The sequence below is a fragment of the Larus michahellis genome, chromosome 4 (genome assembly GCF_964199755.1).
Source record: "Larus michahellis chromosome 4, bLarMic1.1, whole genome shotgun sequence".
NCBI classification, from domain to species: Eukaryota; Metazoa; Chordata; class Aves; order Charadriiformes; family Laridae; genus Larus; species Larus michahellis.
In genome coordinates, this window is record NC_133899.1 from 22,449,325 (window position 1) to 22,460,554 (window position 11,230).

At 49.3% G+C, this 11,230-nt stretch overlaps 1 protein-coding gene across 5 annotated transcripts in view; it reads right to left on the reverse strand.

Moving 5' to 3' along the window:
• The window catches only part of PSKH1 (protein serine kinase H1), a 47,091-nt gene that overhangs the window by 12,809 nt on the left and 23,052 nt on the right, over positions 1-11,230 (reverse strand). The window lies entirely within an intron of this gene.

An 11,230-nucleotide genomic window follows, 5' to 3' on the forward strand; every position in this document is an offset into this window, starting at 1 on the left:
CGAGACACGAGTACTTCAAGAGACCGTCAGGGGAGAGGCAGAATCAGTGGGAAATGTCTACACGTGCATTAGGTGGAGTGTGGATCCATCCAGCAGCAGGGCTCAGGTGCTCAGCCTGCCCAGTAGCTGACCCTGGATCCCAGTCTTCCCAGGTGCCTCGAGCCTACAGACACCTGCACACACACACACAAGCGGTCTCAGTCAACCCCCAGACTCAACCATCTCTCCAGCAGCTGGCTGGGACTTCCCTGGTCCCTCTGGTCACCAGATCCTACTCGTGCTTGTCCTTAGAGAACACACACACACGTGGACGGTCAACACGCTGGAGGGAAGGGATGCCCTCCAGAGGGTCCCCGACAGGCTGGAGAGGCGAGCTCATGCAAACCTCAAGAAGTTCAACCAGGCCAAGTGCAAGGTCCTGCACCTGGGTTGGGGTCACCCCAAGCACAAATCCAGGCTGGGCGGAGAATGGCTGGAAAGCAGCCCTGAGGAGAGGGACTTGGGGGCGTTGGCGGATGAGAAGCTCAACACGACCTGAAAACATGCGCTGGCAGCCCAGAAACCCCCCGCAGCCTGAGCTGCATCCCCAGCAGCGTGGGCAGCAGGGCGAGGGGGGGGATTCTGCCCCTCTGCTCTGCTCTGTGAGACCCCCCTGCAGTGCTGCCTCCAGCGCTGGGGCACCAACAGCAGAAGGACACGGAGCTGTTGGAGTGGGGCCAGAGGAGGCCCCGGAGATGCTGGGAGGGCTGGAGCCCCTCTGCTGGGAGGACAGGCTGAGAGAGCTGGGGGAGTTCAGCCTGGAGAAGAGAAGGCTCCAGGGAGACCTTCCAGCCCCTGCCAGCCCCTAAAGGAGCTCCAGGAAAGCTGGGGAGGGACTCTGGAGCAGGGAGGGGAGCCATGGGACGAGGGGGAAGGGGTTTAAACTGGAAGAGGGGAGATTTAGGTGAGATCTGAGGAAGAAATTGTTTGCTGTGAGGGTGGTGAGCCCCTGGCCCAGGTTGCCCAGAGAGGCTGTGGCTGCCCCATCCCTGGAGGGGTTCAAGGCCAGGCTGGACGGGGCTTGGAGCAACGTGGTGTCTTGGGAGGTGTCCCTGCCCAGGGCAGGGGGTGGCACTGGGTGGGCTTTAAGGTCCCTTTAAGGAACCAAACCACTCTATGATTCTGTGACATCCCCAGCTTCCAGGCCCCTTCACCTTCTCATCCAGCTTCATCTTTGCCAGCAGTCACACACTGGGTCACACGCTTGCTCTCAGGCCCACGCTTGCTCCAGCTGCTGCACCACAGACACACAAATGGGCTCCCAGACCTCTGTCCCGCTTCAGCTGCAGGCCCTGAGGCCTCCCACCTCATCTTCTCCCACGTCATCTTCCAAAATCACACAGCTATTACAAAAAGAACAGTAACTGTATGCCCCTAAAGACCCCCCTCAATCCAAGTGCTTTGTATCCGATGGAGCCACCACTGCTTGGGTGCAAGCTGTATTGCTCACAGGTGACAGATCCTGACACCAGGGCCCCGGTTCTCTTCCGACCCTTCATCTAGCGAGCAAGCACTGAACTCTGCATCAGCCCTGAAACCAAGATCGGGGAGATTTTTCTACCATGGTCTCACTCCCAGGTGGAAATCTAGGACATGGTGCTACTGGTCAACCCTGGAACAGCCAACTCACCCCAGCTGGAAACAACCCCGTAAAACATTCTCAATATACATAAATGTCAGGTATATGAAATTTTCGTGAATGCTTACCAAGGAAAGAGGAAGGAAATTCTTTACAGAATACTTTCTTCAAAGAAACAAACTCCAAATAATTAATTACTCCTATAATTAATTCCTGCAATGCACGGAAGTATAGTCACAACAAGTTACAACGAGACAAACCCCTACACAGCCATGCGTGCTGGAATTGTTTCATTTCTGCCGAAACACCGTGTATTCGCACTAACGTGAGAAGTGAGAACATCTCCTTTAGCAGGGGATGAAGGCTGTGGGCAAAAGAAGGAAGAAAACCCTGGCAAAATCCCCTCTGGGAGCGGAGCGGAGGAGGCAGCGTGGCCAGCACGAAAAACTGAGCGGCGAGTGGAATCCAGGCACGGTTTCTGCAATCACTGGGCGTCGTGTGGGTCTCACCCCACCCCTGGAACCATCGATACCGAATTTTTCAGGTACACGGAGGCCACGTGCCAAGTGGCTTAAAAAAAGCCTGAGCAGATTCAAGGCAATGAAGCGAAGATTTCGATACAATAATTAAGGTCATGTACAAACACATACGTGTAACTGAGTGTAACAGCACGTGTGGTTAAAAAAAGAAAAAGGCTGCTATTCTGTGTCTTTCAGTCCTCTCTTCCTTTGGTGAGGAAGAAAAGAATCCAGCTATTTTAAAATTCGGGGTCCACCAGCCGTACAGGCAGATATAAAGCCCTTTTCTTGTGTGAAAGGTCTAAAAAAAAAAAAAAAGGTATGTCCTGATTCGCTTGAGGTCTGCAATTTATTGCTCCCGAAAGACATTTTCTCTTTCAAATGACTCAAAGGCACCGGCAAAAGAGCTAATCCACGGGAGGGTTTCGTAACAAAAGGCGGGATGCTCATGGAGTTACAGCCCTGCTCCCGGCCCCGGACCGCGGATAGTCTGTGGCGTGGCCAGGAATGATGAACTTTATCTAAGGAACCTGCTATTAAGACGACCAGGGCACAGAAAGTCTTATTTTACGAGCGATGACTAAACCAGCCTGGCTTACCCAGCTTAGCTAAAGCGGGATAAATGATCCCCCGGCAATAACTCTGCAAGAGAGTGAAAATGATAAGAACTACTTGATATAAAGAAAATACCGGTACACGAATAAAAAACTATAAATGTTCCTGAATGTATTCAGGATAGAAATGGAAATGCTCAGAGCCAGAGGGTTCGGGAAGGAAGCAGAGCCTTCTCCTGCGGATCAGACACCACTTCTGTGCTTTGAAACCACGTCCAAAATCCACTCCCCTCCCCGTTTCAAGAACAAAATCAGTTAACCAAAAAAAAAAAAAAAATCTCTTACAATGAAAGCTCTTCTACCTACTGCTCTCAAATATAATTAATTTGCCACAACCTGCCTTAAATCTCTTTTTCTTAGCTGACGAAACGTGTCTTGACAGTGAATGGTAAGAAAAAAAAAATCGGGCACTTGTTAGAATAGAACAGGGACAACCTTTGATCAGAGACTCATTAAAGCATTCATTTATAAAGAGGATAAATAAAATAGCAAAAAAAAAAATCTCTCCAAATGTAGCAAAAACCACAAGAAAGGTTACAATTGCCACGGAATGCAGTGGTCTGTTTTGCAGAACTCCGGAGCCTTCGCAGAGCTCAGCCTTCCTGCTATTTATAACAACGGAACCAGAAAGCCAAATCCGCCTCTGCCACGGAGAGAAATAAATCCCGTTTCCAGCCTATAGATTTCCTGCCAGACTTCTGGATAAGGTGCCTCTGTTAAATGATAGCAAAGGGAATCAACTTGCAGGGTTTAGTCTTGATTGGCATCATGTCCGATAATACCAGGGTCGTGCCAAATGTCGATTGGCAGGTCCACACGTCACCTTCCTCTTAAACTCCGGATCTCCAGCTACAGGACGACCTTTGGGTTCTCTCTTCCCTAGACGGACAGATCCAAACGAAACCCAGCAACAAGAGGGTTTGCCTCCACTCTGACCAGGATTGCCTCCAAAAACTTTTAAAAAAAACTATTTTCTATAGCTTTTTTTTTTTTTTTTAATTTTAGACTCATTTATCAGCCAAGTCATACAACTAAAATCACCAGCTGATCATTACCTGCCTGCACCCCATTAACCTCCCACCACTTCTCTCCTCCTCCTCCTCCCAGCAGATCTCACCCTGCCCTGTTTCCTTCGGAGAGGACTCATTTTCTGCTCGCCAAATAATGCTAACGAGACATCTAAGCTGACAATACGTCTACCCAATTTACCGACTTTAACTCAAAAGCGATAGTAAATGTCGGTGACAATTCTACTCTCCTTGCAATGAGAACTTTTTAAGAACTCTTTACTACCATCTTCATCACTGTTAACCAGCAACCGAGAGGACTTAGATACCTTCAAACAGCTTTTCTCCACCCAAGTGGAGAAAACACATTCACATGCGAACAAAAATCCAACCTTTCCTGGGGTATTTCTTCCCGTGTATCTAAAATCTTTTACCTTTCTGAATATTGTCCCTCACAGAGACACAATCACACCAGGTTCTCCATCCTCTCTTTTTTACCTAAATCCAAAGAGATTCGGGGTGATCTTATCAACACTTATAAACAACTTAAAGGGTGGGTGTCAGGAGGATGGGGCCAGGCTCTTCTCAGTGGTGCCCCGCGACAGGACAAGGGGTAATGGGCACAAACTCGACCATAGGAAGTTCCACCTAAACACGAGGAACTTCTTTCCTGTGAGGGTGGCAGAGCCCTGGCACAGGCTGCCCAGAGAGGTGGTGGAGTCTCTGTCTCTGGAGACATTCCAAACCCGCCTGGACGCGTTCCTGTGCCACCTGCTGTGGGTGACCCTGCTCTGGCAGGGGGCTGGACGGAATGATCTCCAGAGGTCCCTTCCAACCCCACCATTCTGTGATTCCGTGAACTCAAACGAAAAATACTCAAGGACTGACGCAACAATACTTTTCATGGAAATACATCTTCAGGACATGCAGGAAAGCATTATTTCCTTTGGCAGATACTAGTAACTGCACAGATCTGGAACTTGAGCCAACCTCAGAACTATTTTGCCTTTTGGATACATCCAAATTTCAGTCAACCGACAGCTGCCCAACACAGAGCAGGAGATTCTGGCGGGTGATACAAGCCTCTAAACACCAGGAACAATATGACTTCAATCATTTTAAGTCGTATTAAAGGATGGCAAATGTGATAATTTAGAATTTGAGAAATCCATGAAGAACATCGCAGTTTTATGACCCAGAAACCGTGAATACATCACCAGCCGGAGCATTGGGAGGCCCGTGCATTGCACCAGTCCAGTTTAATGAAACCTAAAGAAGAATAACCTCCAAACAAAAGCAAATTGGATTTCTCATTATTCCAATTACTCTAGTTTCACCACAAACGTCGAGTATGGAGTACTTGCAATTAGATTTTTCTTCTGGTCAGCAAACACAAATCAGTTTATTGATCTGTTTATGCAGCCAGGGGGTTCAATTGCTGCACCACACGCATCTTTGGGTTTATTTCACCAAAGCTTTTTCTTTAAAAATAGGTAAGGCTACATTCTACTGAAGCACTGAGTAGAATGAATTTAGCAATTTTCAAGCCCAGTCCCTGGAGAAATGTATCCATTCTCCAGAAACCTTGTTGGCAAAACAACAGTTTGAACTCAGCAAAACCCCAGGAACGCTCCCGATGAATCCTGCAAGGCAGCTGCAGGAGTTTCTGTAAAGGCTGAGAAGGTCGACGTTGGTGTGTTTGGGGAACCCCAAGAAGGACACGAGTGCAGGACACGAGGTGCACTCACACGACAGGACTGGAGTGATCTAGAGGAGATTCTGCTTCTCTGAGGAGAAACAGAGAATGGCTTGGGAGGGCAATGCTCCCATCCAGTGGCCATGAAAGACTGCATCGGCTGAACCCCATCAGGTACCCTTGCCTTTCATCTCACTGCTGCAGTGACAAATTCCTCTCTCTTGTGGCACCAAAATAACGAAAAGTCACCAATGCTCATTCATCTTGCCCCCCTGTTCCTCTACGAACTGATTTAAAATGTGACACAGTTTGAGTACAACTTCTGTGGCGTTCCCTGTGTTAGACCGCATTCCTCCGGAAAGGAAAGGTACTACAGTAGTTCTGGTGCTTTTCTACATATCTTTAAAAAAGGTAGAATCACAGAATCACAGACTGGCAGGGGTTGGAAGGGACCTCTAGTGATCACCCAGTCCCACCCCCTGCCAGAGCAGGGTCACCCACAGCAGGTGGCACAGGAACGCGTCCAGGCGGGGTTGGAATGTCTCCAGAGACGGAGACTCCACCACCTCTCTGGGCAGCCTGTGCCAGGGCTCTGCCACCCTCACAGGAAAGAAGTTCCTCCTCGTGTTGAGATGGAACTTCCTATGGTCAAGTTTGCGCCCGTTCCCCCTTGTCCTGTCACTGGGCACCACTGAGAAGAGCCTGGCCCCATCCTCCTGACACCCACCCTTTAAGTGTTTATAAGTGTTGACAAGATCCCCCCTCAGTCGTCTTTTTTCCAGACTGAAGAGACCCAAATCCTTCAGCCTTTCTTCATCAGAGAGATGTTCCAGTCCCCTCATCATCTTGGTAGCCCTTTGCTGTCCCCTCTCCAGCAGTTCCCTGTCCTTCTTGAACCGGGGAGCCCAGAACTGGACCCAGCACTCCAGATGCGGCCTCCCCAGGGCAGAGCAGAGGGGGAGGATGACCTCCCTCCACCTGCTGGCCACAAGCAATGTGCCAAGAACGGCCATATTCTGAGCAGAACCTCAGCAGTACTTGCCGAATGCCAGCAGAGACCTCCTACAGGTGACCAGCTTTCCAAACAACTGCAATCAAGTCCATGTTGGGGATAGCTGGTGCAGCACCCATTTCACAAACCCCATTTCTCACGAGAGAAACCCTGGATATGGACTAGTTTAACGCTGGAGACTATTGGCCCTCACGTTGGAGGACTGAACATGCTCTGGGAAGTAATGTCTGTAACTCCAGAATTTAGCAGAGTGGCTAAAAACACAATCCAGCAGAATTAGAGAAGAGCTGTGGTAAGCAGATGCGAATAGCTCACCTTAACGCAAAAATAACGAGGCTTCCTGCAACAACCAAAGGAAACAACAGCACATCTTTACTCTGGCGTGCAGGCTCAGCAGCACAGGAAGGAGGATGCCTTGCCATCATTTTGCTCTCCTTTATCATCAAGAAGCACTGGCGAAGACTTACCAGCTCAGTCTCACAGGACAACAGCTCTAAGGTGCCCTCCTCTCTGGTCCCCAGACAGGAGCAGGACTGGTGGGCTTCTGAGATCAGAAGAGATGAGATGCAGCAAAGCCTAGTACTACTGTAAGCTGCAAAGGATCCTTACATCAAAACAAAACAAAAGAAAAAAAAACCTCCCACCAAAACCATATGCTACCTACGAACTAGCGCAAACCTTCAGGCAGGCGGAGATCCCTAGGAGGCGAGAAAGACTGCTGAACTTTCCCTAGTGACTTTGAGGATATTTGAAAGGGAAAACCAGCAATTAGTAACTCATGGTCTTTGAGAGGAGCTGCGTGGTCACCCATTCCTCATTTCTGTCTTTCGTGCAGAGTTATCCTATTCAAAAACTGAATCCAAGAGGTTAAGAGGCCTCTCGGGAAGAGGGGAAGGAAGATGGGCTGCAAAGATGTATATGGACATCGTATATGTAAGAAGTGCAGTTATTGCCAAAATTCCCTCCTCGTCAGAGTGCCTGTCCCCTTGCATCCCTCCAGGCCCAGGTGACACCTTTCAACACCCTGCACCTTGGTAGATAACCTAGAGGACCAACACAGGGTCACCCTGATGCTCAAACTCACAAATTCTCATCGTGCTTTCACTGCCTGGTGAAACCGTGAATGCAGATGGCAACCAGGAAAACTTCAGACAAACCCATTTTCTTACAGGTGACCTGCTTGAGCCTGACTTCAGCGTCCTCCAAGCTAGCAGCAACTCCTCCCTGACCATCCGAGAGGTCTCCTCGACTCCATGGGCGCAGCACTCAGTGCACAAGCCTATACACCCACACTGAAGCTCCTTGAGATATTTCCTAGAGACGCAAAGGGATCTTCTGGTTAGTCCTGTGCAAATAAAAGTAGCAGCAGTCATCTGACCTCCAAGCTTTGCCTAAAAGGCCTTGCCTGACCTCCAAGGCCTAAAAAGCCTTTACAGTACCCACTGAAGGAAAAAACCATACTGATTTCCCGATCCCTACCAAAGTTATGTGCCGTTTTCAGGAGAACTGACATGAGCTTTAAAGATGACATTATGGGAAAGATAAGGGACACCCAGAACTGCAAAGGCCTGAATCTCCCCTGCCAGTTGGTCTTCACAAAAACATGAAGCAAAAAGCATGTTACCACAGCTGCTCTTAGGTCAAAAATATTGTATCCCAGCCTCACTGATTCCTAGGAAGAGTCTGAAAAAGTGCTGGAGAAGCCTCAAAGCAACAGGGAGAGCAAGGAGACCTACAGCAACGGCATATGAGTTCCTGCCGAGTTCCTACAGAAAACCATCAGACAGCTACTTTAAAGTTTTACAAGACAAAAAGATTTATTGGGAATGAGCCTGCCCCAACAGATCGACTGGGCTGAAGATGTCCACTTGGTCAGAGGGACCAAGGAACTTCATATGAAGGACCTTCTGAACATTCTGGGCTCCCCGGTTCAAGAAGGACAGGGAACTGCTGGAGAGGGGACAGCAAAGGGCTACCAAGATGCTGAGGGGACTGGAACACCTCTCTGATGAAGAAAGGCTGAGGGATTTGGCTCTCTTCAGTCTGGAAAAAAGACGACTGAGGGGGGATCTTATCAATGCTTATAAACACTTAAAGGGTGGGTGTCAGGAGGATGGGGCCAGGCTCTTCTCAGTGGTGCCCAGCGACAGGACAAGGGGTAACGGGCGCAAACTTGACCATAGGAAGTTCCATCTCAACACGAGGAGGAACTTCTTTCCTGTGAGGGTGGCAGAGCCCTGGCACAGGCTGCCCAGAGAGGTGGTGGAGTCTCCGTCTCTGGAGACATTCCAAACCCGCCTGGATGCGTTCCTGTGCCACCTGCTGTGGGGGACCCTGCTCTGGCAGGGGGTGGGACTGGGTGATCCCTGGGGGTCCCTTCCAACCCCACCGTTCTGTGATTCTGTGATATCGTGCCCTTATTGCTATTAAGAGTGATGTTCCATGCTACAGAAGACGAGTGCACCACCTTCTCAATGTTCAATCCCATTTTGATGCTGCTCTCTCCATTGTGCCAGCACAGAGGGTTTGGCTTGTGCAACCAAAGTGAGCCAAATCAGGGAGCTCCTTTTAATTTTTCTGCTGGGGCTTTCAGCCACCGCTCCTTGGCGTGACTCACCGGATGGCTGCAGAAGCAGCTACATCAGCCCAAGCGAGCGACTGGCACAGAGTCTAGAATTAGCAGCACTTCATCCGAGTATGAAACCCGTGCCACAGTCTGTCTTACAGCCTTAATGACAACGGGAGAAATTCCCGCGGTGGAGATTTACAGCTCTGGCCCCTCAGGAATGACAGCTGCTGCTTCCGAGATGCGCCAGCATTTCCTACAAAAGCATATCCTGTACTTCTAAGCTGTATAAAACACAGGGTGCCTTGCCTATCTGCAACTTCAGCCCTGCTAGATAATAAACCCGGGGGAAAGCCGCCTCCTTTACAAAGCCTTAAAGAGCTTTCAAGTGTGCTATGTTTTATTCAGACTCGGGCTCTGAGTCTGGAGGAGGAGGAGGAAAAAGCAAGAGATCCTTCTCTGAGTATCACTTAGGCTAGGTGACTGCATGCAGCCCTCTGTGATTAAATCCCATCGCCGCCCCTGCTTTTTATTCACATCAGCACAAAAGCTATTGAGGTGCCGTCCACGCCGGCACGCGGGGAACAAACAACGCCTTGTTCTCCGCTTTGAACAACCAACCCACCTCTTTCGCTTACAGCTGAAGCGAGCGTGGACCCAGCGTACGCCAGCAGAGAGCTCCCGACACGGGCATCTGAAACAAACCGCTGAGTTGGGTTACCAGGGTGAGCATCTCGCCCGGCTAAACTCAACCTAGGCGGGGGTGGGAGCCAGGCACGCTGCAGGCAGAGCAGCTTTCAGGGCGGATTTTCAATGCCAGAGCAGAGCCCCTGAATTTTACTCTGCCTGCGATGTTGCTGTCAAGCGGTCACCAAAACCTGCGCTGCAAGCAAACAACCGAGCCAACTGTTTTATGCTGGCTTGTTTTTACCCTAAAACACACACCAAATGTGTTTCTGATCCGTTTACCTGTTGGACACTAGTTCTTTAAAATACTTCTATTGCATTCAAGTTTCTAAGTTACTTTTGTTTTTTCCCCCCTAGGTACTTTTTTAAAATCAGATTTTGGAAGTCTCTACATGTCAGCAGTGCATCCTCCCCGGATACACACTCCCACCCCTACGAGGCCAGGCCACGCAGATACCATTCAAGAGTGGTCTTTCGGCTTCTTGAAGACCCGGACAGGCAGAATCTTTGCTATAAAGGAGTTTGTTCAGGATGTTCATTATATGCTCCCTTCTTGCCCTGAAGAACCCACCTGGGACACAAGGCTCACAACAAGCCGCTCTCCATCCTACAGGCACACCTGGCCACACCACTGCTCACAGTTGGGTACGTGTCCCCATATACGCCTCCACTCGGTGTTCACCAGCTGCTGCTGTCTACAATCCCATTGAAGACATCCAGACCACTAAAAACCATTAACAAGAAAGTCAATCCGGACACAGATGGCACCCAGGTATCACAGATATGAAGAGCAAAGGCATTTTTTTTCACAAAAATGACTCAATCTAAGACGTGTGTATGGCGCTGGAGGCAGGGCACATCTCTCCCCCTTCTACCATTTTTCAGAGTAGCTGCGTTTTAAAATTCAGATGTCTTTGGCGGTCGACAAGTGACATGTGTTAGTTTTTAAAAATAAATTAATTGAAGGTCCCCAAGTACTCTCTGCATTGCATCTTTCACACATTCACACTAACGTAGCTGTTTTGTCTAATTTAGGAGGTTCCCGCGTGCCTTCAGAAAACGGAAAGCGTCAACTCCGAAGGAGCAGGTTGGGGACAGCAACTGTGAGATGTCACTAGGACGACGCTGGGGCTCCAGGAATGACAGGCTGGCACAGTCCCGGGCATCGTTAAGCCCACGAGCAGTTGCAAAGAGGTGATCAAAACCAACCCGTTCAAAAGAGCTGGAAGAAAAAGTTTCCCATGAAAAGCTGTAACGTGCTGAAGCCCGCGCAGGACAGATTCCCAAGCATTCAGCATTAATTTGTTGATGTGGGGAGGGAGGAGGAATAAAGAAAGGATGAAAGAGGAAAATACAACAGCCCTTTAATAATCCACAGCATTATAAGTATGCGCAGCCATCTGGTGCTGTGAACTTCTATAACCCAGTTTTTCGAATGGAAATAGCCAGCCGATTTTCCCCGTCCAAGCACCGAGTATTCAGCTAGAATAATGCAGTGAAATTACAGCAGCT